The 23,608-nt window shown below is 39.2% G+C and overlaps 84 non-coding genes across 84 annotated transcripts; 65 read left to right on the forward strand and 19 right to left on the reverse strand.

Moving 5' to 3' along the window:
• Positions 1-37: 37 nt before the first annotated feature.
• On the forward strand, positions 38-110 carry Trnav-aac (transfer RNA valine (anticodon AAC)). Its single transcript has one exon. It is a non-coding gene; the product is annotated as a tRNA-Val (tRNA).
• Positions 111-208: 98 nt separating this feature from the next.
• On the forward strand, positions 209-281 carry Trnav-cac (transfer RNA valine (anticodon CAC)). Its single transcript has one exon. It is a non-coding gene; the product is annotated as a tRNA-Val (tRNA).
• A 358-nt stretch (positions 282-639) lies between these two features.
• Positions 640-713, reverse strand: Trnas-gcu (transfer RNA serine (anticodon GCU)). The gene has a single exon. It is a non-coding gene; the product is annotated as a tRNA-Ser (tRNA).
• Positions 714-914: 201 nt separating this feature from the next.
• Positions 915-987, forward strand: Trnav-uac (transfer RNA valine (anticodon UAC)). The gene has a single exon. It is a non-coding gene; the product is annotated as a tRNA-Val (tRNA).
• A 226-nt stretch (positions 988-1,213) lies between these two features.
• On the forward strand, positions 1,214-1,286 carry Trnav-aac (transfer RNA valine (anticodon AAC)). Its single transcript has one exon. It is a non-coding gene; the product is annotated as a tRNA-Val (tRNA).
• Positions 1,287-1,383: 97 nt separating this feature from the next.
• On the forward strand, positions 1,384-1,456 carry Trnav-cac (transfer RNA valine (anticodon CAC)). The gene has a single exon. It is a non-coding gene; the product is annotated as a tRNA-Val (tRNA).
• A 96-nt stretch (positions 1,457-1,552) lies between these two features.
• Positions 1,553-1,625, forward strand: Trnav-aac (transfer RNA valine (anticodon AAC)). Its single transcript has one exon. It is a non-coding gene; the product is annotated as a tRNA-Val (tRNA).
• Positions 1,626-1,983: 358 nt separating this feature from the next.
• Positions 1,984-2,057, reverse strand: Trnar-ucu (transfer RNA arginine (anticodon UCU)). The gene has a single exon. It is a non-coding gene; the product is annotated as a tRNA-Arg (tRNA).
• Positions 2,058-2,259: 202 nt separating this feature from the next.
• On the forward strand, positions 2,260-2,332 carry Trnav-uac (transfer RNA valine (anticodon UAC)). Its single transcript has one exon. It is a non-coding gene; the product is annotated as a tRNA-Val (tRNA).
• Positions 2,333-2,558: 226 nt separating this feature from the next.
• On the forward strand, positions 2,559-2,631 carry Trnav-aac (transfer RNA valine (anticodon AAC)). Its single transcript has one exon. It is a non-coding gene; the product is annotated as a tRNA-Val (tRNA).
• A 97-nt stretch (positions 2,632-2,728) lies between these two features.
• Positions 2,729-2,801, forward strand: Trnav-cac (transfer RNA valine (anticodon CAC)). The gene has a single exon. It is a non-coding gene; the product is annotated as a tRNA-Val (tRNA).
• Positions 2,802-3,159: 358 nt separating this feature from the next.
• Positions 3,160-3,233, reverse strand: Trnar-ucu (transfer RNA arginine (anticodon UCU)). Its single transcript has one exon. It is a non-coding gene; the product is annotated as a tRNA-Arg (tRNA).
• A 201-nt stretch (positions 3,234-3,434) lies between these two features.
• On the forward strand, positions 3,435-3,507 carry Trnav-uac (transfer RNA valine (anticodon UAC)). Its single transcript has one exon. It is a non-coding gene; the product is annotated as a tRNA-Val (tRNA).
• Positions 3,508-3,733: 226 nt separating this feature from the next.
• Positions 3,734-3,806, forward strand: Trnav-aac (transfer RNA valine (anticodon AAC)). The gene has a single exon. It is a non-coding gene; the product is annotated as a tRNA-Val (tRNA).
• A 98-nt stretch (positions 3,807-3,904) lies between these two features.
• Trnav-cac (transfer RNA valine (anticodon CAC)) lies at positions 3,905-3,977 on the forward strand. The gene has a single exon. It is a non-coding gene; the product is annotated as a tRNA-Val (tRNA).
• Positions 3,978-4,335: 358 nt separating this feature from the next.
• Trnar-ucu (transfer RNA arginine (anticodon UCU)) lies at positions 4,336-4,409 on the reverse strand. The gene has a single exon. It is a non-coding gene; the product is annotated as a tRNA-Arg (tRNA).
• Positions 4,410-4,611: 202 nt separating this feature from the next.
• On the forward strand, positions 4,612-4,684 carry Trnav-uac (transfer RNA valine (anticodon UAC)). The gene has a single exon. It is a non-coding gene; the product is annotated as a tRNA-Val (tRNA).
• A 225-nt stretch (positions 4,685-4,909) lies between these two features.
• Trnav-aac (transfer RNA valine (anticodon AAC)) lies at positions 4,910-4,982 on the forward strand. Its single transcript has one exon. It is a non-coding gene; the product is annotated as a tRNA-Val (tRNA).
• A 97-nt stretch (positions 4,983-5,079) lies between these two features.
• Positions 5,080-5,152, forward strand: Trnav-cac (transfer RNA valine (anticodon CAC)). Its single transcript has one exon. It is a non-coding gene; the product is annotated as a tRNA-Val (tRNA).
• A 97-nt stretch (positions 5,153-5,249) lies between these two features.
• Positions 5,250-5,322, forward strand: Trnav-cac (transfer RNA valine (anticodon CAC)). The gene has a single exon. It is a non-coding gene; the product is annotated as a tRNA-Val (tRNA).
• A 358-nt stretch (positions 5,323-5,680) lies between these two features.
• Positions 5,681-5,754, reverse strand: Trnar-ucu (transfer RNA arginine (anticodon UCU)). The gene has a single exon. It is a non-coding gene; the product is annotated as a tRNA-Arg (tRNA).
• Positions 5,755-5,956: 202 nt separating this feature from the next.
• On the forward strand, positions 5,957-6,029 carry Trnav-uac (transfer RNA valine (anticodon UAC)). The gene has a single exon. It is a non-coding gene; the product is annotated as a tRNA-Val (tRNA).
• Positions 6,030-6,255: 226 nt separating this feature from the next.
• Trnav-aac (transfer RNA valine (anticodon AAC)) lies at positions 6,256-6,328 on the forward strand. Its single transcript has one exon. It is a non-coding gene; the product is annotated as a tRNA-Val (tRNA).
• Positions 6,329-6,424: 96 nt separating this feature from the next.
• On the forward strand, positions 6,425-6,497 carry Trnav-cac (transfer RNA valine (anticodon CAC)). The gene has a single exon. It is a non-coding gene; the product is annotated as a tRNA-Val (tRNA).
• A 358-nt stretch (positions 6,498-6,855) lies between these two features.
• Positions 6,856-6,929, reverse strand: Trnar-ucu (transfer RNA arginine (anticodon UCU)). The gene has a single exon. It is a non-coding gene; the product is annotated as a tRNA-Arg (tRNA).
• Positions 6,930-7,131: 202 nt separating this feature from the next.
• On the forward strand, positions 7,132-7,204 carry Trnav-uac (transfer RNA valine (anticodon UAC)). The gene has a single exon. It is a non-coding gene; the product is annotated as a tRNA-Val (tRNA).
• A 228-nt stretch (positions 7,205-7,432) lies between these two features.
• Positions 7,433-7,505, forward strand: Trnav-aac (transfer RNA valine (anticodon AAC)). Its single transcript has one exon. It is a non-coding gene; the product is annotated as a tRNA-Val (tRNA).
• A 98-nt stretch (positions 7,506-7,603) lies between these two features.
• On the forward strand, positions 7,604-7,676 carry Trnav-cac (transfer RNA valine (anticodon CAC)). The gene has a single exon. It is a non-coding gene; the product is annotated as a tRNA-Val (tRNA).
• A 358-nt stretch (positions 7,677-8,034) lies between these two features.
• On the reverse strand, positions 8,035-8,108 carry Trnar-ucu (transfer RNA arginine (anticodon UCU)). The gene has a single exon. It is a non-coding gene; the product is annotated as a tRNA-Arg (tRNA).
• Positions 8,109-8,310: 202 nt separating this feature from the next.
• On the forward strand, positions 8,311-8,383 carry Trnav-uac (transfer RNA valine (anticodon UAC)). Its single transcript has one exon. It is a non-coding gene; the product is annotated as a tRNA-Val (tRNA).
• Positions 8,384-8,610: 227 nt separating this feature from the next.
• Trnav-aac (transfer RNA valine (anticodon AAC)) lies at positions 8,611-8,683 on the forward strand. Its single transcript has one exon. It is a non-coding gene; the product is annotated as a tRNA-Val (tRNA).
• A 98-nt stretch (positions 8,684-8,781) lies between these two features.
• On the forward strand, positions 8,782-8,854 carry Trnam-cau (transfer RNA methionine (anticodon CAU)). Its single transcript has one exon. It is a non-coding gene; the product is annotated as a tRNA-Met (tRNA).
• A 358-nt stretch (positions 8,855-9,212) lies between these two features.
• Trnar-ucu (transfer RNA arginine (anticodon UCU)) lies at positions 9,213-9,286 on the reverse strand. The gene has a single exon. It is a non-coding gene; the product is annotated as a tRNA-Arg (tRNA).
• Positions 9,287-9,488: 202 nt separating this feature from the next.
• Positions 9,489-9,561, forward strand: Trnav-uac (transfer RNA valine (anticodon UAC)). The gene has a single exon. It is a non-coding gene; the product is annotated as a tRNA-Val (tRNA).
• A 216-nt stretch (positions 9,562-9,777) lies between these two features.
• Trnav-aac (transfer RNA valine (anticodon AAC)) lies at positions 9,778-9,850 on the forward strand. Its single transcript has one exon. It is a non-coding gene; the product is annotated as a tRNA-Val (tRNA).
• Positions 9,851-9,946: 96 nt separating this feature from the next.
• On the forward strand, positions 9,947-10,019 carry Trnav-aac (transfer RNA valine (anticodon AAC)). The gene has a single exon. It is a non-coding gene; the product is annotated as a tRNA-Val (tRNA).
• A 97-nt stretch (positions 10,020-10,116) lies between these two features.
• Trnav-cac (transfer RNA valine (anticodon CAC)) lies at positions 10,117-10,189 on the forward strand. Its single transcript has one exon. It is a non-coding gene; the product is annotated as a tRNA-Val (tRNA).
• A 97-nt stretch (positions 10,190-10,286) lies between these two features.
• Trnav-cac (transfer RNA valine (anticodon CAC)) lies at positions 10,287-10,359 on the forward strand. Its single transcript has one exon. It is a non-coding gene; the product is annotated as a tRNA-Val (tRNA).
• Positions 10,360-10,717: 358 nt separating this feature from the next.
• On the reverse strand, positions 10,718-10,791 carry Trnas-gcu (transfer RNA serine (anticodon GCU)). The gene has a single exon. It is a non-coding gene; the product is annotated as a tRNA-Ser (tRNA).
• Positions 10,792-10,992: 201 nt separating this feature from the next.
• Positions 10,993-11,065, forward strand: Trnav-uac (transfer RNA valine (anticodon UAC)). Its single transcript has one exon. It is a non-coding gene; the product is annotated as a tRNA-Val (tRNA).
• A 226-nt stretch (positions 11,066-11,291) lies between these two features.
• Trnav-aac (transfer RNA valine (anticodon AAC)) lies at positions 11,292-11,364 on the forward strand. The gene has a single exon. It is a non-coding gene; the product is annotated as a tRNA-Val (tRNA).
• Positions 11,365-11,462: 98 nt separating this feature from the next.
• On the forward strand, positions 11,463-11,535 carry Trnav-cac (transfer RNA valine (anticodon CAC)). The gene has a single exon. It is a non-coding gene; the product is annotated as a tRNA-Val (tRNA).
• Positions 11,536-11,893: 358 nt separating this feature from the next.
• Trnar-ucu (transfer RNA arginine (anticodon UCU)) lies at positions 11,894-11,967 on the reverse strand. Its single transcript has one exon. It is a non-coding gene; the product is annotated as a tRNA-Arg (tRNA).
• Positions 11,968-12,168: 201 nt separating this feature from the next.
• Trnav-uac (transfer RNA valine (anticodon UAC)) lies at positions 12,169-12,241 on the forward strand. Its single transcript has one exon. It is a non-coding gene; the product is annotated as a tRNA-Val (tRNA).
• Positions 12,242-12,461: 220 nt separating this feature from the next.
• Trnav-aac (transfer RNA valine (anticodon AAC)) lies at positions 12,462-12,534 on the forward strand. The gene has a single exon. It is a non-coding gene; the product is annotated as a tRNA-Val (tRNA).
• Positions 12,535-12,632: 98 nt separating this feature from the next.
• On the forward strand, positions 12,633-12,705 carry Trnav-cac (transfer RNA valine (anticodon CAC)). The gene has a single exon. It is a non-coding gene; the product is annotated as a tRNA-Val (tRNA).
• Positions 12,706-13,063: 358 nt separating this feature from the next.
• Trnar-ucu (transfer RNA arginine (anticodon UCU)) lies at positions 13,064-13,137 on the reverse strand. Its single transcript has one exon. It is a non-coding gene; the product is annotated as a tRNA-Arg (tRNA).
• Positions 13,138-13,339: 202 nt separating this feature from the next.
• Trnav-uac (transfer RNA valine (anticodon UAC)) lies at positions 13,340-13,412 on the forward strand. The gene has a single exon. It is a non-coding gene; the product is annotated as a tRNA-Val (tRNA).
• Positions 13,413-13,640: 228 nt separating this feature from the next.
• Trnav-aac (transfer RNA valine (anticodon AAC)) lies at positions 13,641-13,713 on the forward strand. The gene has a single exon. It is a non-coding gene; the product is annotated as a tRNA-Val (tRNA).
• A 98-nt stretch (positions 13,714-13,811) lies between these two features.
• Trnav-cac (transfer RNA valine (anticodon CAC)) lies at positions 13,812-13,884 on the forward strand. Its single transcript has one exon. It is a non-coding gene; the product is annotated as a tRNA-Val (tRNA).
• A 358-nt stretch (positions 13,885-14,242) lies between these two features.
• Positions 14,243-14,316, reverse strand: Trnar-ucu (transfer RNA arginine (anticodon UCU)). The gene has a single exon. It is a non-coding gene; the product is annotated as a tRNA-Arg (tRNA).
• A 202-nt stretch (positions 14,317-14,518) lies between these two features.
• Positions 14,519-14,591, forward strand: Trnav-uac (transfer RNA valine (anticodon UAC)). Its single transcript has one exon. It is a non-coding gene; the product is annotated as a tRNA-Val (tRNA).
• A 227-nt stretch (positions 14,592-14,818) lies between these two features.
• Trnav-aac (transfer RNA valine (anticodon AAC)) lies at positions 14,819-14,891 on the forward strand. The gene has a single exon. It is a non-coding gene; the product is annotated as a tRNA-Val (tRNA).
• A 98-nt stretch (positions 14,892-14,989) lies between these two features.
• On the forward strand, positions 14,990-15,062 carry Trnam-cau (transfer RNA methionine (anticodon CAU)). The gene has a single exon. It is a non-coding gene; the product is annotated as a tRNA-Met (tRNA).
• A 358-nt stretch (positions 15,063-15,420) lies between these two features.
• On the reverse strand, positions 15,421-15,494 carry Trnar-ucu (transfer RNA arginine (anticodon UCU)). Its single transcript has one exon. It is a non-coding gene; the product is annotated as a tRNA-Arg (tRNA).
• Positions 15,495-15,696: 202 nt separating this feature from the next.
• Positions 15,697-15,769, forward strand: Trnav-uac (transfer RNA valine (anticodon UAC)). The gene has a single exon. It is a non-coding gene; the product is annotated as a tRNA-Val (tRNA).
• Positions 15,770-15,985: 216 nt separating this feature from the next.
• On the forward strand, positions 15,986-16,058 carry Trnav-aac (transfer RNA valine (anticodon AAC)). The gene has a single exon. It is a non-coding gene; the product is annotated as a tRNA-Val (tRNA).
• Positions 16,059-16,154: 96 nt separating this feature from the next.
• On the forward strand, positions 16,155-16,227 carry Trnav-aac (transfer RNA valine (anticodon AAC)). Its single transcript has one exon. It is a non-coding gene; the product is annotated as a tRNA-Val (tRNA).
• Positions 16,228-16,324: 97 nt separating this feature from the next.
• On the forward strand, positions 16,325-16,397 carry Trnav-cac (transfer RNA valine (anticodon CAC)). Its single transcript has one exon. It is a non-coding gene; the product is annotated as a tRNA-Val (tRNA).
• A 97-nt stretch (positions 16,398-16,494) lies between these two features.
• Positions 16,495-16,567, forward strand: Trnav-cac (transfer RNA valine (anticodon CAC)). The gene has a single exon. It is a non-coding gene; the product is annotated as a tRNA-Val (tRNA).
• A 358-nt stretch (positions 16,568-16,925) lies between these two features.
• On the reverse strand, positions 16,926-16,999 carry Trnas-gcu (transfer RNA serine (anticodon GCU)). Its single transcript has one exon. It is a non-coding gene; the product is annotated as a tRNA-Ser (tRNA).
• Positions 17,000-17,200: 201 nt separating this feature from the next.
• On the forward strand, positions 17,201-17,273 carry Trnav-uac (transfer RNA valine (anticodon UAC)). The gene has a single exon. It is a non-coding gene; the product is annotated as a tRNA-Val (tRNA).
• Positions 17,274-17,499: 226 nt separating this feature from the next.
• Positions 17,500-17,572, forward strand: Trnav-aac (transfer RNA valine (anticodon AAC)). The gene has a single exon. It is a non-coding gene; the product is annotated as a tRNA-Val (tRNA).
• A 98-nt stretch (positions 17,573-17,670) lies between these two features.
• Positions 17,671-17,743, forward strand: Trnav-cac (transfer RNA valine (anticodon CAC)). The gene has a single exon. It is a non-coding gene; the product is annotated as a tRNA-Val (tRNA).
• A 358-nt stretch (positions 17,744-18,101) lies between these two features.
• Positions 18,102-18,175, reverse strand: Trnar-ucu (transfer RNA arginine (anticodon UCU)). The gene has a single exon. It is a non-coding gene; the product is annotated as a tRNA-Arg (tRNA).
• A 201-nt stretch (positions 18,176-18,376) lies between these two features.
• On the forward strand, positions 18,377-18,449 carry Trnav-uac (transfer RNA valine (anticodon UAC)). The gene has a single exon. It is a non-coding gene; the product is annotated as a tRNA-Val (tRNA).
• A 220-nt stretch (positions 18,450-18,669) lies between these two features.
• Positions 18,670-18,742, forward strand: Trnav-aac (transfer RNA valine (anticodon AAC)). Its single transcript has one exon. It is a non-coding gene; the product is annotated as a tRNA-Val (tRNA).
• Positions 18,743-18,840: 98 nt separating this feature from the next.
• Positions 18,841-18,913, forward strand: Trnav-cac (transfer RNA valine (anticodon CAC)). Its single transcript has one exon. It is a non-coding gene; the product is annotated as a tRNA-Val (tRNA).
• A 358-nt stretch (positions 18,914-19,271) lies between these two features.
• On the reverse strand, positions 19,272-19,345 carry Trnar-ucu (transfer RNA arginine (anticodon UCU)). The gene has a single exon. It is a non-coding gene; the product is annotated as a tRNA-Arg (tRNA).
• Positions 19,346-19,547: 202 nt separating this feature from the next.
• Trnav-uac (transfer RNA valine (anticodon UAC)) lies at positions 19,548-19,620 on the forward strand. Its single transcript has one exon. It is a non-coding gene; the product is annotated as a tRNA-Val (tRNA).
• Positions 19,621-19,847: 227 nt separating this feature from the next.
• On the forward strand, positions 19,848-19,920 carry Trnav-aac (transfer RNA valine (anticodon AAC)). Its single transcript has one exon. It is a non-coding gene; the product is annotated as a tRNA-Val (tRNA).
• A 98-nt stretch (positions 19,921-20,018) lies between these two features.
• Trnam-cau (transfer RNA methionine (anticodon CAU)) lies at positions 20,019-20,091 on the forward strand. Its single transcript has one exon. It is a non-coding gene; the product is annotated as a tRNA-Met (tRNA).
• Positions 20,092-20,449: 358 nt separating this feature from the next.
• On the reverse strand, positions 20,450-20,523 carry Trnar-ucu (transfer RNA arginine (anticodon UCU)). The gene has a single exon. It is a non-coding gene; the product is annotated as a tRNA-Arg (tRNA).
• Positions 20,524-20,725: 202 nt separating this feature from the next.
• Trnav-uac (transfer RNA valine (anticodon UAC)) lies at positions 20,726-20,798 on the forward strand. Its single transcript has one exon. It is a non-coding gene; the product is annotated as a tRNA-Val (tRNA).
• Positions 20,799-21,014: 216 nt separating this feature from the next.
• Positions 21,015-21,087, forward strand: Trnav-aac (transfer RNA valine (anticodon AAC)). The gene has a single exon. It is a non-coding gene; the product is annotated as a tRNA-Val (tRNA).
• A 96-nt stretch (positions 21,088-21,183) lies between these two features.
• Trnav-aac (transfer RNA valine (anticodon AAC)) lies at positions 21,184-21,256 on the forward strand. Its single transcript has one exon. It is a non-coding gene; the product is annotated as a tRNA-Val (tRNA).
• Positions 21,257-21,353: 97 nt separating this feature from the next.
• On the forward strand, positions 21,354-21,426 carry Trnav-cac (transfer RNA valine (anticodon CAC)). The gene has a single exon. It is a non-coding gene; the product is annotated as a tRNA-Val (tRNA).
• A 97-nt stretch (positions 21,427-21,523) lies between these two features.
• Positions 21,524-21,596, forward strand: Trnav-cac (transfer RNA valine (anticodon CAC)). Its single transcript has one exon. It is a non-coding gene; the product is annotated as a tRNA-Val (tRNA).
• A 358-nt stretch (positions 21,597-21,954) lies between these two features.
• Trnas-gcu (transfer RNA serine (anticodon GCU)) lies at positions 21,955-22,028 on the reverse strand. The gene has a single exon. It is a non-coding gene; the product is annotated as a tRNA-Ser (tRNA).
• A 201-nt stretch (positions 22,029-22,229) lies between these two features.
• Positions 22,230-22,302, forward strand: Trnav-uac (transfer RNA valine (anticodon UAC)). The gene has a single exon. It is a non-coding gene; the product is annotated as a tRNA-Val (tRNA).
• A 226-nt stretch (positions 22,303-22,528) lies between these two features.
• On the forward strand, positions 22,529-22,601 carry Trnav-aac (transfer RNA valine (anticodon AAC)). Its single transcript has one exon. It is a non-coding gene; the product is annotated as a tRNA-Val (tRNA).
• Positions 22,602-22,699: 98 nt separating this feature from the next.
• Positions 22,700-22,772, forward strand: Trnav-cac (transfer RNA valine (anticodon CAC)). The gene has a single exon. It is a non-coding gene; the product is annotated as a tRNA-Val (tRNA).
• Positions 22,773-23,130: 358 nt separating this feature from the next.
• On the reverse strand, positions 23,131-23,204 carry Trnar-ucu (transfer RNA arginine (anticodon UCU)). Its single transcript has one exon. It is a non-coding gene; the product is annotated as a tRNA-Arg (tRNA).
• A 201-nt stretch (positions 23,205-23,405) lies between these two features.
• Positions 23,406-23,478, forward strand: Trnav-uac (transfer RNA valine (anticodon UAC)). The gene has a single exon. It is a non-coding gene; the product is annotated as a tRNA-Val (tRNA).
• The last annotated feature ends 130 nt before the right edge of the window (positions 23,479-23,608 follow it).

Genomic DNA, 23,608 nt, shown 5'->3' on the forward strand with positions numbered 1-23,608 from the left:
CATTGATACTGATTGCAATCCTCTCAAACATGCGCTTGTTTCCGTAGTGTAGTGGTTATCACGTTCGCCTAACACGCGAAAGGTCCCCAGTTCGAGCCTGGGCGGAAACATTCTTCATTTTTTTTGGATTATGTGTAAAATATCTTTGTAAAAAATTTCTTTACGACATAAAGATATTACGATGATGCTCCCAAGCGTCCGAACAGTTGTTTCTGTAGTGTAGTGGTTATCACGTTCGCCTCACACGCGAAAGGTCCTCAGTTCGAACCTGGGCAGAAACAATGCTTCATATTTTAATTTATTTTCTGACCTGCTGAACATCTCACAAAACCTCGGCCCGATGCTGTTGTTTTAAACTGTCTCGTTCTAGGCAATTTCGATGTTTAATGCAAGTTTGGCAATTCAATGTTACATAAAAACTTTTAACTATTTCAATATTGGTTGCTGAAGAGGAATGTTTTCGTATTTTTCATTAGACTTGTCAAATTATTTGATGACAATCTTCAAGCGTGAAGCACTTGTTTCCGTATTTAGTGGATGTCAAGTTCACCTAACACGCGAAAGGGTCCCAGTTCGAGCCTGTGCGAAAATGTTTTTCCTTTGCACTTGATCACAAATGACACCGCAAAAAGATAAGTCCATCCCTGTCGGGACTCGAACCCGGGACCTCTGGATTAGCAGTCCAGCGCGCTAATCCATTGCGCCACAGAGACTTACAACTACCTAGAATCACAATATCAGTAAAATAACAACCACTTCTCCTTAGGATACTATTTACATGCCACAAAAGGTACAGGTCTTTTGTCGAAAGGAGCGCTTGCCACATTTTGCCCTCGTTTTATTCATTATACAAAAATATGTTTTGCAAATCTATATCGTCAATGATTCCAAGCATTATGAAAGGAAAAACAGATGTTTCTGTAGTGTAGTGGTTATCACGTTCGCTTTACACGCGAAAGGTCTCCAGTTCGATCCTGGGCAGAAACAATCCTTAACTTTATCTTTCTAGATTTGTTATCTTTTGAAATCGTGCAATATCTTCTGCTTTACAAACTCGTTTTGTATAGTATCGCATATACTTTTTTTCTGTTCAAATACAAGTCTTGTTTTCTCAATACAAGGACAACAACCGATTTCATGTCGGAATCGCTTGTAGCAACTCACATAAAATGGAGACATTAATACTGTTTGCAATCCTCTCAAACATGCGCTTGTTTCCGTAGTGTAGTGGTTATCACGTTCGCCTAACACGCGAAAGGTCCCCAGTTCGAGCCTGGGCGGAAACATTCTTCTTTTTTTTTGGATTAGTGTAAAATATCTTTGTGAAAATCTTCTATACGACATTAAGATATTATGTTGATGCTCCCAAGCGTTAGAACAGTTGTTTCTGTAGTGTAGTGGTTATCACGTTCGCCTCACACGCGAAAGGTCCTCAGTTCGAGCCTGGGCGGAAACATTCTTCTTTTTTTTTGGATTAGTGTAAAATATCTTTGTAAAAACTTCTATACGACATTAAGATATTACGATGATGCTCCCAAGCGTTAGAACAGTTGTTTCTGTAGTGTAGTGGTTATCACGTTCGCCGAACACGCGAAAGGTCCTCAGTTCGAGCCTGGGCAGAAACAATGCTTCATATTTTAATTTATTTTCTGACCTGCTGAACATCTCACAAAACCTCGGCCCGATGCTGTTGTTTTAAACTGTCTCGTTCTAGGCGATTTCGATGTTTAATGCAAGTTTGGCAATTCAATGTTACATAAAAACTTTTAACTATTTCAATATTGGTTGCTAAAGAGGAATGTTTTCGTATTTTTCATTAGACTTGTCAAATTATTTGATGACAATCTTCAAGCGTGAAGCACTTGTTTCCGTATTTAGTGGATGTCAAGTTCACCTAACACGCGAAAGGGTCCCAGTTCGAGCCTGTGCGAAAATGTTTTTCCTTTGCACTTGATCACAAATGACACCGCAAAAAGATAAGCCCATCCCTGCCGGGACTCGAACCCGGAACCTCTGGATTAGAAGTCCAGCGCGCTAATCCATTGCGCCACAGAGACTTGCAACTACCTAGAATCACAATATCAATAAAATAACAACCACTTCTCCTTAGGATACTATTTACATGCCACAACCTGCTACAGGTCTTTTGTCGAAAGGAGCGCTTGCCACATTTTGCCCTCGTTTTATTCATTATACAAAAATATGTTTTGCAAATCTATATCGTCAATGATTCCAAGCATTATGAAAGGAAAAACAGATGTTTCTGTAGTGTAGTGGTTATCACGTTCGCTTTACACGCGAAAGGTCCCCAGTTCGATCCTGGGCAGAAACAATCCTTGACTTTATCTTTCTAGATTTGTTATCTTTTAAAATCGTGCAATATCTTCTGCTTTACAAAGTCGTTTTGTATAGTATCGCATATACTTTTTTTCTTTTCAAATACAAGTCTTGTTTTCTCAATACAAGGACAACAACCGATTTCATGTCGGAATCGCTTGTAGCAACTCACATAAAATGGAGACATTGATACTGATTGCAATCCTCTCAAACATGCGCTTGTTTCCGTAGTGTAGTGGTTATCACGTTCGCCTAACACGCGAAAGGTCCCCAGTTCGAGCCTGGGCGGAAACACTCATTTTTTTTTTGGATTATGTGTAAAATATCTTTGTAAAAAACTTCTATACGACATTAAGATATTACGATGATGCTCCCAAGCGTTAGAACAGTTGTTTCTGTAGTGTAGTGGTTATCACGTTCGCCTCACACGCGAAAGGTCCTCAGTTCGAACCTGGGCAGAAACAATGCTTCATATTTTAATTTATTTTCTGACCTGCTGAACATCTCACAAAACCTCGGCCCGATGCTGTTGTTTTAAACTGTCTCGTTCTAGGCGATTTCGATGTTTAATGCAAGTTTGGCAATTCAATGTTACATAAAAACTTTTACCTATTTCAATATTGGTTGCTAAAGAGGAATGTTTTCGTATTTTTCATTAGACTTGTCAAATTATTTGATGACAATCTTCAAGCGTGAAGCACTTGTTTCCGTATTTAGTGGATGTCAAGTTCATCTAACACGCGAAAGGGTCCCAGTTCGAGCCTGTGCGAAAATGTTTTTCCTTTGCACTTGATCACAAATGACACCGCAAAAAGATAAGTCCATCCCTGTCGGGACTCGAACCCGGAACCTCTGGATTAGAAGTCCAGCGCGCTAATCCATTGCGCCACAGAGACTTACAACTACCTAGAATCACAATATCAGTAAAATAACAACCACTTCTCCTTAGGATACTATTTACATGCCACAAAAGGTACAGGTCTTTTGTCGAAAGGAGCGCTTGCCACATTTTGCCCTCGTTTTATTCATTATACAAAAATATGTTTTGCAAATCTATATCGTCAATGATTCCAAGCATTATGAAAGGTAAAACAGATGTTTCTGTAGTGTAGTGGTTATCACGTTCGCTTTACACGCGAAAGGTCTCCAGTTCGATCCTGGGCAGAAACAATCCTTAACTTTATCTTTCTAGATTTGTTATCTTTTGAAATCGTGCAATATCTTCTGCTTTACAAACTCGTTTTGTATAGTATCGCATATACTTTTTTTCTGTTCAAATACAAGTCTTGTTTTCTCAATACAAGGACAACAACCGATTTCATGTCGGAATCGCTTGTAGCAACTCACATAAAATGGAGACATTGATACTGATTGCAATCCTCTCAAACATGCGCTTGTTTCCGTAGTGTTGTGGTTATCACGTTCGCCTAACACGCGAAAGGTCCCCAGTTCGAGCCTGGGCGGAAACATTCTTCTTTTTTTTTGGATTATGTGTAAAATATCTTTGTGAAAAACTTCCATACGACATTAAGATATTACGTTGATGCTCCCAAGCGTTAGAACAGTTGTTTCTGTAGTGTAGTGGTTATCACGTTCGCCTCACACGCGAAAGGTCTTCAGTTCGAACCTGGGCAGAAACAATGCTTCATATTTTAATTTATTTTCTGACCTGTTGAACATCTCACAAAACCTCGGCCCGATGCTGTTGTTTTAAACTGTCTCGTTCTAGGCGATTTCGATGTTTAATGCAAGTTTGGCAATTCAATGTTACATAAAAACTTTTACCTATTTCAATATTGGTTGCTAAAGAGGAATGTTTTCGTATTTTTCATTAGACTTGTCAAATTATTTGATGACATCCTTCAAGCTTGAAGCACTTGTTTCCGTATTTAGTGGATGTCAAGTTCACCTAACACGCGAAAGGGTCCCAGTTCGAGCCTGTGCGAAAATGTTTTTCCTTTGCACTTGATCACAAATGACACCGCAAAAAGATAAGTCCATCCCTGCCGGGACTCGAACCCGGAACCTCTGGATTAGAAGTCCAGCGCGCTAATCCATTGCGCCACAGAGACTTACAACTACCTAGAATCACAATATCAATAAAATAACTACCACTTCTCCTTACGATACTATTTACATGCCACAACCTGGTGCAGGTCTTTTGCCGAAAGGAGCGCTTGCCACATTTTGCCCTCGTTTTATTCATTATACAAAAATATGTTTTGCAAATCTATATCGTCCATGATTCCAAGCATTATGAAAGGAAAAACAGATGTTTCTGTAGTGTAGTGGTTATCACGTTCGCTTTACACGCGAAAGTTCCCCAGTTCGATCCTGGGCAGAAACAATCCTTAACTTTATCTTTCTGGATTTGTTATCTTTTAAAATCGTGCAATATCTTCTGCTTTACAAAGTCGTTTTGTATAGTATCGCATATACTTTTTTTTGTTCAAATACAAGTCTTGTTTTCTCAATACAAGGACAACAACCGATTTCATGTCGGAATCGCTTGTAACAACTCACATAAAATGGAGACATTAATACTGATTGCAATCCTCTCAAACATGCGCTTGTTTCCGTAGTGTAGTGGTTATCACGTTCGCCTAACACGCGAAAGGTCCCCAGTTCGAGCCTGGGCGGAAACATTCTTCTTTTTTTTTGGATTAGTGTAAAATATCTTTGTGAAAAACTTCTATACGACATTAAGATATTATGTTGATGCTCCCAAGCGTTAGAACAGTTGTTTCTGTAGTGTAGTGGTTATCACGTTCGCCTCACACGCGAAAGGTCCTCAGTTCGAGCCTGGGCGGAAACATTCTTCTTTTTTTTTGGATTAGTGTAAAATATCTTTGTAAAAAACTTCTATACGACATTAAGATATTACGATGATGCTCCCAAGCGTTAGAACAGTTGTTTCTGTAGTGTAGTGGTTATCACGTTCGCCTCACACGCGAAAGGTCCTCAGTTCGAACCTGGGCAGAAACAATGCTTCATATTTTAATTTATTTTCTGACCTGCTGAACATCTCACAAAACCTCGGCCCGATGCTGTTGTTTTAAACTGTCTCGTTCTAGGCGATTTCGATGTTTAATGCAAGTTTGGCAATTCAATGTTACATAAAAACTTTTAACTATTTCAATATTGGTTGCTAAAGAGGAATGTTTTCGTATTTTTCATTAGACTTGTCAAATTATTTGATGACAATCTTCAAGCGTGAAGCACTTGTTTCCGTATTTAGTGGATGTCAAGTTCACCTAACACGCGAAAGGGTCCCAGTTCGAGCCTGTGCGAAAATGTTTTTCCTTTGCACTTGATCACAAATGACACCGCAAAAAGATAAGCCCATCCCTGCCGGGACTCGAACCCGGAACCTCTGGATTAGAAGTCCAGCGCGCTAATCCATTGCGCCACAGAGACTTGCAACTACCTAGAATCACAATATCAATAAAATAACAACCACTTCTCCTTAGGATACTATTTACATGCCACAACCTGATACAGGTCTTTTGTCGAAAGGAGCGCTTGCCACATTTTGCCCTCGTTTTATTCATTATACAAAAATATGTTTTGCAAATCTATATCGTCAATGATTCCAAGCATTATGAAAGGAAAAACAGATGTTTCTGTAGTGTAGTGGTTATCACGTTCGCTTTACACGCGAAAGGTCCCCAGTTCGATCCTGGGCAGAAACAATCCTTAACTTTATCTTTCTAGATTTGTTATCTTTTAAAATCGTGCAATATCTTCTGCTTTACAAAGTCGTTTTGTATAGTATCGCATATACTTTTTTTCTTTTCAAATACAAGTCTTGTTTTCTCAATACAAGGACAACAACCGATTTCATGTCGGAATCGCTTGTAGCAACTCACATAAAATGGAGACATTGATACTGATTGCAATCCTCTCAAACATGCGCTTGTTTCCGTAGTGTAGTGGTTATCACGTTCGCCTAACACGCGAAAGGTCCCCAGTTCGAGCCTGGGCGGAAACACTCATTTTTTTTTGGATTATGTGTAAAATATCTTTGTAAAAAACTTCTATACGACATTAAGATATTACGATGATGCTCCCAAGCGTTAGAACAGTTGTTTCTGTAGTGTAGTGGTTATCACGTTCGCCTCACACGCGAAAGGTCCTCAGTTCGAACCTGGGCAGAAACAATGCTTCATATTTTAATTTATTTTCTGACCTGCTGAACATCTCATAAAACCTCGGCCCGATGCTGTTGTTTTAAACTGTCTCGTTCTAGGCGATTTCGATGTTTAATGCAAGTTTGGCAATTCAATGTTACATAAAAACTTTTACCTATTTCAATATTGGTTGCTAAAGAGGAATGTTTTCGTATTTTTCATTAGACTTGTCAAATTATTTGATGACAATCTTCAAGCGTGAAGCACTTGTTTCCGTATTTAGTGGATGTCAAGTTCACCTAACACGCGAAAGGGTCCCAGTTCGAGCCTGTGCGAAAATGTTTTCCCTTTGCACTTGATCACAAATGACACCGCAAAAAGATAAGTCCATCCCTGTCGGGACTCGAACCAGGAACCTCTGGATTAGAAGTCCAGCGCGCTAATCCACTGCGCCACAGAGACTTACAACTACCTAGAATCACAATATCAATAAAATAACAAGCAAATCTCCTTAGGATACTATTTACATGCCACAACCTGGTACAGGTCTTTTGTCGAAAGGAGCGCTTGCCACATTTTGCCCTCGTTTTATTCATTATACAAAAATATGTTTTGCAAATCTATATCGTCAATGATTCCAAGCATTATGAAAGGAAAAACAGATGTTTCTGTAGTGTAGTGGTTATCACGTTCGCTTTACACGCGAAAGGCCCCCAGTTCGATCCTGGGCAGAAACAATCCTTAACTTAATCTTTCTAGATTTGTTATCTTTCAAAAATCGTGCAATATCTTCTGCTTTACAAACTCGTTTTGTATAGTATCGCATATACTTTTTTTCTGTTCAAATACAAGTCTTGTTTTCTCAATACAAGGACAACAACCGATTTCATGTCGGAATCGCTTGTAGCAACTCACACAAAAAGGGAGACATTGATACTGATTGCAATCCTCTCAAACATGCGCTTGTTTCCGTAGTGTAGTGGTTATCACGTTCGCCAAACACCCGAAAGGTCCCCAGTTCGAGCCTGGGCGGAAACATTCTTCATTTTTTTTGGATTATGTGTAAAATATCTTTGTAAAAAATTTCTATACGACATAAAGATATTACGATGATGCTCCCAAGCGTCCGAACAGTTGTTTCTGTAGTGTAGTGGTTATCACGTTCGCCTCACACGCGAAAGGTCCTCAGTTCGAACCTGGGCAGAAACAATGCTTCATATTTTAATTTATTTTCTGACCTGCTGAACATCTCACAAAACCTCGGCCCGATGCTGTTGTTTTAAACTGTCTCGTTCTACGCGAATTCGATGTTTAATGCAAGTTTGGCAATTCAATGTTACATAAAAACTTTTAACTATTTCAATATTGGTTGCTAAAGAGGAATGTTTTCGTATTTTTCATTAGACTTGTCAAATTATTTGATGACAATCTTCAAGCGTGAAGCACTTGTTTCCGTATTTAGTGGATGTCAAGTTCACGTAACACGCGAAAGGGTCCCAGTTCGAGCCTGTGCGAAAATGTTTTTCTTTTGCACTTGATCACAAATGACACCGCAAAAAGATAAGTCCATTCCTGCCGGGACTCGAACCCGGAACCTCTGGATTAGAAGTCCAGCTCGCTAATCCATTGCGCCACAGAGACTAACAACTACCTAGAATCACAATATCAATAAAATAACATCCACTTCTCCTTAGGATACTATTTACATGCCACAACCTGGTACAGGTCTTTTGTCGAAAGGAGCGCTTGCCACATTTTGCCCTCGTTTTATTCATTATACAAAAATATGTTTTGCAAATCTATATCGTCAATGATTCCAAGCATTATGAAAGGAAATACAGGTGTTTCTGTAGTGTAGTGGTTATCACGTTCGCTTTACACGCGAAAGGCCCCCAGTTCGATCCTGGGCAGAAACAATCCTTAACTTAATCTTTCTAGATTTGTTATCTTTCAAAAATCGTGCAATATCTTCTGCTTTACAAACTCGTTTTGTATAGTATCGCATATACTTTTTTTCTGTTCAAATACAAGTCTAGTTTTCTCAATACAAGGACAACAACCGATTTCATGTCGGAATCGCTTGTAGCAACTCACATAAAATGGAGACATTGATACTGATTGCAATCCTCTCAAACATGCGCTTGTTTCCGTAGTGTAGTGGTTATCACGTTCGCCTAACACGCGAAAGGTCCCCAGTTCGAGCCTGGGCGGAAACACTCATTTTTTTTTTTGGATTATGTGTAAAATATCTTTGTGAAAAACTTCTATACGACATTAAGTTATTACGATGATGCTCCCAAGCGTTAGAACAGTTGTTTCTGTAGTGTAGTGGTTATCACGTTCGCCTCATACGCGAAAGGTCCTCAGTTCGAACCTGGGCAGAAACAATGCTTTATATTTTAATTTATTTTCTGACCTGTTGAACATCTCACAAAACCACGGCCCGATGCTGTTGTTTTAAACTGTCTCGTTCTAGGCGAATTCGATGTTTAATGCAAGTTTGGCAATTCAATGTTACATAAAAACTTTTACCTATTTCAATATTGGTTGCTAAAGAGGAATGTTTTCGTATTTTTCATTAGACTTGTCAAATTATTTGATGACAATCTTCAAGCTTGAAGCACTTGTTTCCGTATTTAGTGGATGTCAAGTTCACCTAACACGCGAAAGGGTCCCAGTTCGAGCCTGTGCGAAAATGTTTTTCCTTTGCACTTGATCACAAATGACACCGCAAAAAGATAAGTCCATCCCTGTCGGGACTCGAACCCGGAACCTCTGGATTAGAAGCCCAGCGCGCTATTCCATTGCGCCACAGAGACTTACAACTACCAAGAATCACAATATCAATAAAATAACAACCACTTCTCCTTAGGATACTATTTACATGCCACAACCTGGTACAGGTCTTTTGTCGAAAGGAGCGCTTGCCACATTTTGTCCTCGTTTTATTCATTATGCAAAAATATGTTTTGCAAATCTATATCGTCAATGATTCCAAGCATCATGAAAGGAAAAACAGATGTTTCTGTAGTGTAGTGGTTATCACGTTCGCTTTACACGCGAAAGCTCCCCAGTTCGATCCTGGGCAGAAACAATCCTTAACTTTATATTTCTAGATTTGTTATCTTTAAAAATCGTGCAATATCTTCTGCTTTACAAAGTCGTTTTGTATATACTTTATTTCTGTTCAAATACAAGTCTTGTTTTCTCAATACAAGGACAACAACCGATTTCATGTCGGAATCGCTTGTAGCAACTCACATAAAATGGAGACATTGATACTGATTGCAATCCTCTCAAAGATGCGCTTGTTTCCGTAGTGTAGTGGTTATCACGTTCGCCTAACACGCGAAAGGTCCCCAGTTCGAGCCTGGGCGGAAACAATCTCCTTTTTTTGGATTATGTGTAAAATATCTTTGTAAAAAACTTCTATACGACATTAAGATATTACTTTGATGCTCCAAAGCGTTAGAACAGTTGTTTCTGTAGTGTAGTGGTTATCACGTTCGCCTAACACGCGAAAGGTCCCCAGTTCGAGCCTGGGCGGAAACATTCTTTTTTTTGGGGGATTATGTGTAAAATATCTTTGTAAAAAACTTCTATACGACATTAAGATATTACTTTGATGCTCCCAAGCGTTAGAACAGTTGTTTCTGTAGTGTAGTGGTTATCACGATTGCCTCACACGCGAAAGGTCCCCAGTTCGAGCCTGGGCGGAAACATTCTTTTTTTGGGGGGATTATGTGTAAAATATCTTTGTAAAAAACTTCTATACGACATTAAGATATTACGTTGATGCTCCCAAGCGTCAGAACAGTTGTTTCTGTAGTGTAGTGGTTATCACGTTCGCCTCACACGCGAAAGGTCCTCAGTTCGAACCTGGGCAGAAACAATGCTTCATATTTTAATTTATTTTCTGACCTGCTGAACATCTCACAAAACCTCGGCCCGATGCTGTTGTTTTAAACTGTCTCGTTCTAGGCAATTTCGATGTTTAATGCAAGTTTGGCAATTCAATGTTACATAAAAACTTTTAACTATTTCAATATTGGTTGCTGAAGAGGAATGTTTTCGTATTTTTCATTAGACTTGTCAAATTATTTGATGACAATCTTCAAGCGTGAAGCACTTGTTTCCGTATTTAGTGGATGTCAAGTTCACCTAACACGCGAAAGGGTCCCAGTTCGAGCCTGTGCGAAAATGTTTTTCCTTTGCACTTGATCACAAATGACACCGCAAAAAGATAAGTCCATCCCTGTCGGGACTCGAACCCGGGACCTCTGGATTAGCAGTCCAGCGCGCTAATCCATTGCGCCACAGAGACTTACAACTACCTAGAATCACAATATCAGTAAAATAACAACCACTTCTCCTTAGGATACTATTTACATGCCACAAAAGGTACAGGTCTTTTGTCGAAAGGAGCGCTTGCCACATTTTGCCCTCGTTTTATTCATTATACAAAAATATGTTTTGCAAATCTATATCGTCAATGATTCCAAGCATTATGAAAGGAAAAACAGATGTTTCTGTAGTTTAGTGGTTATCACGTTCGCTTTACACGCGAAAGGTCTCCAGTTCGATCCTGGGCAGAAACAATCCTTGACTTTATCTTTCTAGATTTGTTATCTTTTGAAATCGTGCAATATCTTCTGCTTTACAAACTCGTTTTGTATAGTATCGCATATACTTTTTTTCTGTTCAAATACAAGTCTTGTTTTCTCAATACAAGGACAACAACCGATTTCATGTCGGAATCGCTTGTAGCAACTCACATCAAATGGAGACATTGATACTGATTGCAATCCTCTCAAACATGCGCTTGTTTCCGTAGTGTTGTGGTTATCACGTTCGCCTAACACGCGAAAGGTCCCCAGTTCGAGCCTGGGCGGAAACATTCTTCTTTTTTTTTGGATTATGTGTAAAATATCTTTGTGAAAAACTTCCATACGACATTAAGATATTACGTTGATGCTCCCAAGCGTTAGAACAGTTGTTTCTGTAGTGTAGTGGTTATCACGTTCGCCTCACACGCGAAAGGTCTTCAGTTCGAACCTGGGCAGAAACAATGCTTCATATTTTAATTTATTTTCTGACCTGTTGAACATCTCACAAAACCTCGGCCCGATGCTGTTGTTTTAAACTGTCTCGTTCAAGGCGATTTCGATGTTTGATGCAAGTTTGGCAATTCAATGTTACATAAAAACTTTTAACTATTTCAATATTGGTTGCTAAAGAGGAATGTTTTCGTATTTTTCATTAGACTTGTCAAATTATTTGATGACCATCTTCAAGCGTGAAGCACTTGTTTCCGTATTTAGTGGATGTCAAGTTCACCTAACACGCGAAAGGGTCCCAGTTCGAGCCTGTGCGAAAATGTTTTTCCTTTGCACTAGATCACAAATGACACCGCAAAAAGATAAGTCCATCCCTGCCGGGACTCGAACCCGGAACCTCTGGATTAGAAGTCCAGCGCGCTAATCCATTGCGCCACAGAGACTTACAACTACCTAGAATCACAATATCAATAAAATAACAACCACTTCTCCTTAGGATACTATTTACATGCCACAACCTGGTACAGGTCTTTTGTCGAAAAGAGCGCTTGCCACATTTTGCCTTCGTTTTATTCATTATACAAAAATATGTTTTGCAAATCTATATCGTCAATGATTCCAAGCATTATGAAAGGAAAACAGATGTTTCTGTAGTGTAGTGGTTATCACGTTCGCTTTACACGCGAAAGGTCCCCAGTTCGATCCTGGGCAGAAACAATCCTTAACTTTATCTTTCTAGATTTGTTATCTTTTAAAATCGTGCAATATCTTCTGCTTTACAAACTCGTTTTGTATAGTATCGCATATACTTTTTTTCTGTTCAAATACAAGTCTTGTTTTCTCAATACAAGGACAACAACCGATTTCATGTCGGAATCGCTTGTGGGAACTCACAAAAAATGGAGACATTGATTGTAATCCTCTCAAACAAGCGCTTGTTTCCGTAGTGTAGTGGTTATCACGTTCGCCTAACACGCGAAAGGTCCCCAGTTCGAGCCTGGGCGGAAACATTCTTCTTTTTTTTTGGATTATGTGCAAAATATCTTTGTAAAAAACTTCTATACGACATTAAGATATTACGTTGATGCTCCCAAGCGTTAGAACAGTTGTTTCTGTAGTGTAGTGGTTATCACGTTCGCCTCACACGCGAAAGGTCCTCAGTTCGAACCTGGGCAGAAACAATGCTTCATATTTTAATTTATTTTCTGACCTGCTGAACATCTCATAAAACCTCGGCCCGATGCTGTTGTTTTAAACTGTCTCGTTCTAGGCGATTTCGATGTTTAATGCAAGTTTGGCAATTCAATGTTACATAAAAACTTTTACCTATTTCAATATTGGTTGCTAAAGAGGAATGTTTTCGTATTTTTCATTAGACTTGTCAAATTATTTGATGACAATCTTCAAGCGTGAAGCACTTGTTTCCGTATTTAGTGGATGTCAAGTTCACCTAACACGCGAAAGGGTCCCAGTTCGAGCCTGTGCGAAAATGTTTTCCCTTTGCACTTGATCACAAATGACACCGCAAAAAGATAAGTCCATCCCTGTCGGGACTCGAACCAGGAACCTCTGGATTAGAAGTCCAGCGCGCTAATCCACTGCGCCACAGAGACTTACAACTACCTAGAATCACAATATCAATAAAATAACAAGCAAATCTCCTTAGGATACTATTTACATGCCACAACCTGGTACAGGTCTTTTGTCGAAAGGAGCGCTTGCCACATTTTGCCCTCGTTTTATTCATTATACAAAAATATGTTTTGCAAATCTATATCGTCAATGATTCCAAGCATTATGAAAGGAAAAACAGATGTTTCTGTAGTGTAGTGGTTATCACGTTCGCTTTACACGCGAAAGGCCCCCAGTTCGATCCTGGGCAGAAACAATCCTTAACTTAATCTTTCTAGATTTGTTATCTTTCAAAAATCGTGCAATATCTTCTGCTTTACAAACTCGTTTTGTATAGTATCGCATATACTTTTTTTCTGTTCAAATACAAGTCTTGTTTTCTCAATACAAGGACAACAACCGATTTCATGTCGGAATCGCTTGTAGCAACTCACACAAAAAGGGAGACATTGATACTGATTGCAATCCTCTCAAACATGCGCTTGTTTCCGTAGTGTAGTGGTTATCACGTTCGCCAAACACCCGAAAGGTCCCCAGTTCGAGCCTGGGCGGAAACATTCTTCATTTTTTTTGGATTATGTGTAAAATATCTTTGTAAAAAATTTCTATACGACATAAAGATATTACGATGATGCTCCCAAGCGTCCGAACAGTTGTTTCTGTAGTGTAGTGGTTATCACGTTCGCCTCACACGCGAAAGGTCCTCAGTTCGAACCTGGGCAGAAACAATGCTTCATATTTTAATTTATTTTCTGACCTGCTGAACATCTCACAAAACCTCGGCCCGATGCTGTTGTTTTAAACTGTCTCGTTCTACGCGAATTCGATGTTTAATGCAAGTTTGGCAATTCAATGTTACATAAAAACTTTTAACTATTTCAATATTGGTTGCTAAAGAGGAATGTTTTCGTATTTTTCATTAGACTTGTCAAATTATTTGATGACAATCTTCAAGCGTGAAGCACTTGTTTCCGTATTTAGTGGATGTCAAGTTCACGTAACACGCGAAAGGGTCCCAGTTCGAGCCTGTGCGAAAATGTTTTTCTTTTGCACTTGATCACAAATGACACCGCAAAAAGATAAGTCCATTCCTGCCGGGACTCGAACCCGGAACCTCTGGATTAGAAGTCCAGCTCGCTAATCCATTGCGCCACAGAGACTAACAACTACCTAGAATCACAATATCAATAAAATAACATCCACTTCTCCTTAGGATACTATTTACATGCCACAACCTGGTACAGGTCTTTTGTCGAAAGGAGCGCTTGCCACATTTTGCCCTCGTTTTATTCATTATACAAAAATATGTTTTGCAAATCTATATCGTCAATGATTCCAAGCATTATGAAAGGAAATACAGGTGTTTCTGTAGTGTAGTGGTTATCACGTTCGCTTTACACGCGAAAGGCCCCCAGTTCGATCCTGGGCAGAAACAATCCTTAACTTAATCTTTCTAGATTTGTTATCTTTCAAAAATCGTGCAATATCTTCTGCTTTACAAACTCGTTTTGTATAGTATCGCATATACTTTTTTTCTGTTCAAATACAAGTCTAGTTTTCTCAATACAAGGACAACAACCGATTTCATGTCGGAATCGCTTGTAGCAACTCACATAAAATGGAGACATTGATACTGATTGCAATCCTCTCAAACATGCGCTTGTTTCCGTAGTGTAGTGGTTATCACGTTCGCCTAACACGCGAAAGGTCCCCAGTTCGAGCCTGGGCGGAAACACTCATTTTTTTTTTTGGATTATGTGTAAAATATCTTTGTGAAAAACTTCTATACGACATTAAGTTATTACGATGATGCTCCCAAGCGTTAGAACAGTTGTTTCTGTAGTGTAGTGGTTATCACGTTCGCCTCATACGCGAAAGGTCCTCAGTTCGAACCTGGGCAGAAACAATGCTTTATATTTTAATTTATTTTCTGACCTGTTGAACATCTCACAAAACCACGGCCCGATGCTGTTGTTTTAAACTGTCTCGTTCTAGGCGAATTCGATGTTTAATGCAAGTTTGGCAATTCAATGTTACATAAAAACTTTTACCTATTTCAATATTGGTTGCTAAAGAGGAATGTTTTCGTATTTTTCATTAGACTTGTCAAATTATTTGATGACAATCTTCAAGCTTGAAGCACTTGTTTCCGTATTTAGTGGATGTCAAGTTCACCTAACACGCGAAAGGGTCCCAGTTCGAGCCTGTGCGAAAATGTTTTTCCTTTGCACTTGATCACAAATGACACCGCAAAAAGATAAGTCCATCCCTGTCGGGACTCGAACCCGGAACCTCTGGATTAGAAGCCCAGCGCGCTATTCCATTGCGCCACAGAGACTTACAACTACCAAGAATCACAATATCAATAAAATAACAACCACTTCTCCTTAGGATACTATTTACATGCCACAACCTGGTACAGGTCTTTTGTCGAAAGGAGCGCTTGCCACATTTTGTCCTCGTTTTATTCATTATGCAAAAATATGTTTTGCAAATCTATATCGTCAATGATTCCAAGCATCATGAAAGGAAAAACAGATGTTTCTGTAGTGTAGTGGTTATCACGTTCGCTTTACACGCGAAAGCTCCCCAGTTCGATCCTGGGCAGAAACAATCCTTAACTTTATATTTCTAGATTTGTTATCTTTAAAAATCGTGCAATATCTTCTGCTTTACAAAGTCGTTTTGTATATACTTTATTTCTGTTCAAATACAAGTCTTGTTTTCTCAATACAAGGACAACAACCGATTTCATGTCGGAATCGCTTGTAGCAACTCACATAAAATGGAGACATTGATACTGATTGCAATCCTCTCAAAGATGCGCTTGTTTCCGTAGTGTAGTGGTTATCACGTTCGCCTAACACGCGAAAGGTCCCCAGTTCGAGCCTGGGCGGAAACAATCTCCTTTTTTTGGATTATGTGTAAAATATCTTTGTAAAAAACTTCTATACGACATTAAGATATTACTTTGATGCTCCAAAGCGTTAGAACAGTTGTTTCTGTAGTGTAGTGGTTATCACGTTCGCCTAACACGCGAAAGGTCCCCAGTTCGAGCCTGGGCGGAAACATTCTTTTTTTTGGGGGATTATGTGTAAAATATCTTTGTAAAAAACTTCTATACGACATTAAGATATTACTTTGATGCTCCCAAGCGTTAGAACAGTTGTTTCTGTAGTGTAGTGGTTATCACGATTGCCTCACACGCGAAAGGTCCCCAGTTCGAGCCTGGGCGGAAACATTCTTTTTTTGGGGGGATTATGTGTAAAATATCTTTGTAAAAAACTTCTATACGACATTAAGATATTACGTTGATGCTCCCAAGCGTCAGAACAGTTGTTTCTGTAGTGTAGTGGTTATCACGTTCGCCTCACACGCGAAAGGTCCTCAGTTCGAACCTGGGCAGAAACAATGCTTCATATTTTAATTTATTTTCTGACCTGCTGAACATCTCACAAAACCTCGGCCCGATGCTGTTGTTTTAAACTGTCTCGTTCTAGGCAATTTCGATGTTTAATGCAAGTTTGGCAATTCAATGTTACATAAAAACTTTTAACTATTTCAATATTGGTTGCTGAAGAGGAATGTTTTCGTATTTTTCATTAGACTTGTCAAATTATTTGATGACAATCTTCAAGCGTGAAGCACTTGTTTCCGTATTTAGTGGATGTCAAGTTCACCTAACACGCGAAAGGGTCCCAGTTCGAGCCTGTGCGAAAATGTTTTTCCTTTGCACTTGATCACAAATGACACCGCAAAAAGATAAGTCCATCCCTGTCGGGACTCGAACCCGGGACCTCTGGATTAGCAGTCCAGCGCGCTAATCCATTGCGCCACAGAGACTTACAACTACCTAGAATCACAATATCAGTAAAATAACAACCACTTCTCCTTAGGATACTATTTACATGCCACAAAAGGTACAGGTCTTTTGTCGAAAGGAGCGCTTGCCACATTTTGCCCTCGTTTTATTCATTATACAAAAATATGTTTTGCAAATCTATATCGTCAATGATTCCAAGCATTATGAAAGGAAAAACAGATGTTTCTGTAGTTTAGTGGTTATCACGTTCGCTTTACACGCGAAAGGTCTCCAGTTCGATCCTGGGCAGAAACAATCCTTGACTTTATCTTTCTAGATTTGTTATCTTTTGAAATCGTGCAATATCTTCTGCTTTACAAACTCGTTTTGTATAGTATCGCATATACTTTTTTTCTGTTCAAATACAAGTCTTGTTTTCTCAATACAAGGACAACAACCGATTTCATGTCGGAATCGCTTGTAGCAACTCACATCAAATGGAGACATTGATACTGATTGCAATCCTCTCAAACATGCGCTTGTTTCCGTAGTGTTGTGGTTATCACGTTCGCCTAACACGCGAAAGGTCCCCAGTTCGAGCCTGGGCGGAAACATTCTTCTTTTTTTTTGGATTATGTGTAAAATATCTTTGTGAAAAACTTCCATACGACATTAAGATATTACGTTGATGCTCCCAAGCGTTAGAACAGTTGTTTCTGTAGTGTAGTGGTTATCACGTTCGCCTCACACGCGAAAGGTCTTCAGTTCGAACCTGGGCAGAAACAATGCTTCATATTTTAATTTATTTTCTGACCTGTTGAACATCTCACAAAACCTCGGCCCGATGCTGTTGTTTTAAACTGTCTCGTTCAAGGCGATTTCGATGTTTGATGCAAGTTTGGCAATTCAATGTTACATAAAAACTTTTAACTATTTCAATATTGGTTGCTAAAGAGGAATGTTTTCGTATTTTTCATTAGACTTGTCAAATTATTTGATGACCATCTTCAAGCGTGAAGCACTTGTTTCCGTATTTAGTGGATGTCAAGTTCACCTAACACGCGAAAGGGTCCCAGTTCGAGCCTGTGCGAAAATGTTTTTCCTTTGCACTAGATCACAAATGACACCGCAAAAAGATAAGTCCATCCCTGCCGGGACTCGAACCCGGAACCTCTGGATTAGAAGTCCAGCGCGCTAATCCATTGCGCCACAGAGACTTACAACTACCTAGAATCACAATATCAATAAAATAACAACCACTTCTCCTTAGGATACTATTTACATGCCACAACCTGGTACAGGTCTTTTGTCGAAAAGAGCGCTTGCCACATTTTGCCTTCGTTTTATTCATTATACAAAAATATGTTTTGCAAATCTATATCGTCAATGATTCCAAGCATTATGAAAGGAAAACAGATGTTTCTGTAGTGTAGTGGTTATCACGTTCGCTTTACACGCGAAAGGTCCCCAGTTCGATCCTGGGCAGAAACAATCCTTAACTTTATCTTTCTAGATTTGTTATCTTTTAAAATCGTGCAATATCTTCTGCTTTACAAACTCGTTTTGTATAGTATCGCATATACTTTTTTTCTGTTCAAATACAAGTCTTGTTTTCTCAATACAAGGACAACAACCGATTTCATGTCGGAATCGCTTGTGGGAACTCACAAAAAATGGAGACATTGATTGTAATCCTCTCAAACAAGCGCTTGTTTCCGTAGTGTAGTGGTTATCACGTTCGCCTAACACGCGAAAGGTCCCCAGTTCGAGCCTGGGCGGAAACATTCTTCTTTTTTTTTGGATTATGTGCAAAATATCTTTGTAAAAAACTTCTATACGACATTAAGATATTACGTTGATGCTCCCAAGCGTTAGAACAGTTGTTTCTGTAGTGTAGTGGTTATCACGTTCGCCTCACACGCGAAAGGTCCTCAGTTCGAACCTGGGCAGAAACAATGCTTCATATTTTAATTTATTTTCTGACCTGCTGAACATCTCATAAAACCTCGGCCCGATGCTGTTGTTTTAAACTGTCTCGTTCTAGGCGATTTCGATGTTTAATGCAAGTTTGGCAATTCAATGTTACATAAAAACTTTTACCTATTTCAATATTGGTTGCTAAAGAGGAATGTTTTCGTATTTTTCATTAGACTTGTCAAATTATTTGATGACAATCTTCAAGCGTGAAGCACTTGTTTCCGTATTTAGTGGATGTCAAGTTCACGTAACACGCGAAAGGGTCCCAGTTCGAGCCTGTGCGAAAATGTTTTCCCTTTGCACTTGATCACAAATGACACCGCAAAAAGATAAGTCCATTCCTGCCGGGACTCGAACCCGGAACCTCTGGATTAGAAGTCCAGCTCGCTAATCCATTGCGCCACAGAGACTAACAACTACCTAGAATCACAATATCAATAAAATAACATCCACTTCTCCTTAGGATACTATTTACATGCCACAACCTGGTACAGGTCTTTTGTCGAAAGGAGCGCTTGCCACATTTTGCCCTCGTTTTATTCATTATACAAAAATATGTTTTGCAAATCTATATCGTCAATGATTCCAAGCATTATGAAAGGAAATACAGGTGTTTCTGTAGTGTAGTGGTTATCACGTTCGCTTTACACGCGAAAGGCCCCCAGTTCGATCCTGGGCAGAAACAATCCTTAACTTAATCTTTCTAGATTTGTTATCTTTCAAAAATCGTGCAATATCTTCTGCTTTACAAACTCGTTTTGTATAGTATCGCATATACTTTTTTTCTGTTCAAATACAAGTCTAGTTTTCTCAATACAAGGACAACAACCGATTTCATGTCGGAATCGCTTGTAGCAACTCACATAAAATGGAGACATTGATACTGATTGCAATCCTCTCAAACATGCGCTTGTTTCCGTAGTGTAGTGGTTATCACGTTCGCCTAACACGCGAAAGGTCCCCAGTTCGAGCCTGGGCGGAAACACTCATTTTTTTTTTTGGATTATGTGTAAAATATCTTTGTGAAAAACTTCTATACGACATTAAGTTATTACGATGATGCTCCCAAGCGTTAGAACAGTTGTTTCTGTAGTGTAGTGGTTATCACGTTCGCCTCATACGCGAAAGGTCCTCAGTTCGAACCTGGGCAGAAACAATGCTTTATATTTTAATTTATTTTCTGACCTGTTGAACATCTCACAAAACCACGGCCCGATGCTGTTGTTTTAAACTGTCTCGTTCTAGGCGAATTCGATGTTTAATGCAAGTTTGGCAATTCAATGTTACATAAAAACTTTTACCTATTTCAATATTGGTTGCTAAAGAGGAATGTTTTCGTATTTTTCATTAGACTTGTCAAATTATTTGATGACAATCTTCAAGCTTGAAGCACTTGTTTCCGTATTTAGTGGATGTCAAGTTCACCTAACACGCGAAAGGGTCCCAGTTCGAGCCTGTGCGAAAATGTTTTTCCTTTCCACTTGATCACAAATGACACCGCAAAAAGATAAGTCCATCCCTGTCGGGACTCGAACCCGGAACCTCTGGATTAGAAGCCCAGCGCGCTATTCCATTGCGCCACAGAGACTTACAACTACCAAGAATCACAATATCAATAAAATAACAACCACTTCTCCTTAGGATACTATTTACATGCCACAACCTGGTACAGGTCTTTTGTCGAAAGGAGCGCTTGCCACATTTTGTCCTCGTTTTATTCATTATGCAAAAATATGTTTTGCAAATCTATATCGTCAATGATTCCAAGCATCATGAAAGGAAAAACAGATGTTTCTGTAGTGTAGTGGTTATCACGTTCGCTTTACACGCGAAAGCTCCCCAGTTCGATCCTGGGCAGAAACAATCCTTAACTTTATATTTCTAGATTTGTTATCTTTAAAAATCGTGCAATATCTTCTGCTTTACAAAGTCGTTTTGTATATACTTTATTTCTGTTCAAATACAAGTCTTGTTTTCTCAATACAAGGACAACAACCGATTTCATGTCGGAATCGCTTGTAGCAACTCACATAAAATGGAGACATTGATACTGATTGCAATCCTCTCAAAGATGCGCTTGTTTCCGTAGTGTAGTGGTTATCACGTTCGCCTAACACGCGAAAGGTCCCCAGTTCGAGCCTGGGCGGAAACAATCTCCTTTTTTTGGATTATGTGTAAAATATCTTTGTAAAAAACTTCTATACGACATTAAGATATTACTTTGATGCTCCAAAGCGTTAGAACAGTTGTTTCTGTAGTGTAGTGGTTATCACGTTCGCCTAACACGCGAAAGGTCCCCAGTTCGAGCCTGGGCGGAAACATTCTTTTTTTTGGGGGATTATGTGTAAAATATCTTTGTAAAAAACTTCTATACGACATTAAGATATTACTTTGATGCTCCCAAGCGTTAGAACAGTTGTTTCTGTAGTGTAGTGGTTATCACGATTGCCTCACACGCGAAAGGTCCCCAGTTCGAGCCTGGGCGGAAACATTCTTTTTTTGGGGGGATTATGTGTAAAATATCTTTGTAAAAAACTTCTATACGACATTAAGATATTACGTTGATGCTCCCAAGCGTCAGAACAGTTGTTTCTGTAGTGTAGTGGTTATCACGTTCGCCTCACACGCGAAAGGTCCTCAGTTCGAACCTGGGCAGAAACAATGCTTCATATTTTAATTTATTTTCTGACCTGCTGAACATCTCACAAAACCTCGGCCCGATGCTGTTGTTTTAAACTGTCTCGTTCTAGGCAATTTCGATGTTTAATGCAAGTTTGGCAATTCAATGTTACATAAAAACTTTTAACTATTTCAATATTGGTTGCTGAAGAGGAATGTTTTCGTATTTTTCATTAGACTTGTCAAATTATTTGATGACAATCTTCAAGCGTGAAGCACTTGTTTCCGTATTTAGTGGATGTCAAGTTCACCTAACACGCGAAAGGGTCCCAGTTCGAGCCTGTGCGAAAATGTTTTTCCTTTGCACTTGATCACAAATGACACCGCAAAAAGATAAGTCCATCCCTGTCGGGACTCGAACCCGGGACCTCTGGATTAGCAGTCCAGCGCGCTAATCCATTGCGCCACAGAGACTTACAACTACCTAGAATCACAATATCAGTAAAATAACAACCACTTCTCCTTAGGATACTATTTACATGCCACAAAAGGTACAGGTCTTTTGTCGAAAGGAGCGCTTGCCACATTTTGCCCTCGTTTTATTCATTATACAAAAATATGTTTTGCAAATCTATATCGTCAATGATTCCAAGCATTATGAAAGGAAAAACAGATGTTTCTGTAGTTTAGTGGTTATCACGTTCGCTTTACACGCGAAAGGTCTCCAGTTCGATCCTGGGCAGAAACAATCCTTGACTTTATCTTTCTAGATTTGTTATCTTTTGAAATCGTGCAATATCTTCTGCTTTACAAACTCGTTTTGTATAGTATCGCATATACTTTTTTTCTGTTCAAATACAAGTCTTGTTTTCTCAATACAAGGACAACAACCGATTTCATGTCGGAATCGCTTGTAGCAACTCACATAAAATGGAGACATTGATACTGATTGCAATCCTCTCAAACATGCGCTTGTTTCCGTAGTGTTGTGGTTATCACGTTCGCCTAACACGCGAAAGGTCCCCAGTTCGAGCCTGGGCGGAAACATTCTTCTTTTTTTTTGGATTATGTGTAAAATATCTTTGTGAAAAACTTCCATACGACATTAAGATATTACGTTGATGCTCCCAAGCGTTAGAACAGTTGTTTCTGTAGTGTAGTGGTTATCACGTTCGCCTCACACGCGAAAGGTCTTCAGTTCGAACCTGGGCAGAAACAATGCTTCATATTTTAATTTATTTTCTGACCTGTTGAACATCTCACAAAACCTCGGCCCGATGCTGTTGTTTTAAACTGTCTCGTTCAAGGCGATTTCGATGTTTGATGCAAGTTTGGCAATTCAATGTTACATAAAAACTTTTAACTATTTCAATATTGGTTGCTAAAGAGGAATGTTTTCGTATTTTTCATTAGACTTGTCAAATTATTTGATGACCATCTTCAAGCGTGAAGCACTTGTTTCCGTATTTAGTGGATGTCAAGTTCACCTAACACGCGAAAGGGTCCCAGTTCGAGCCTGTGCGAAAATGTTTTTCCTTTGCACTAGATCACAAATGACACCGCAAAAAGATAAGTCCATCTTTGCCGGGACTCGAACCCGGAACCTCTGGATTAGAAGTCCAGCGCGCTAATCCATTGCGCCACAGAGACTTACAACTACCTAGAATCACAATATCAATAAAATAACAACCACTTCTCCTTAGGATACTATTTACATGCCACAACCTGGTACAGGTCTTTTGTCGAAAAGAGCGCTTGCCACATTTTGCCTTCGTTTTATTCATTATACAAAAATATGTTTTGCAAATCTATATCGTCAATGATTCCAAGCATTATGAAAGGAAAACAGATGTTTCTGTAGTGTAGTGGTTATCACGTTCGCTTTACACGCGAAAGGTCCCCAGTTCGATCCTGGGCAGAAACAATCCTTAACTTTATCTTTCTAGATTTGTTATCTTTTAAAATCGTGCAATATCTTCTGCTTTACAAACTCGTTTTGTATAGTATCGCATATACTTTTTTTCTGTTCAAATACAAGTCTTGTTTTCTCAATA

Source organism: Ascidia mentula, chromosome 4 (genome assembly GCF_947561715.1).
Source record: "Ascidia mentula chromosome 4, kaAscMent1.1, whole genome shotgun sequence".
Lineage (NCBI taxonomy): Eukaryota > Metazoa > Chordata > Ascidiacea > Phlebobranchia > Ascidiidae > Ascidia > Ascidia mentula.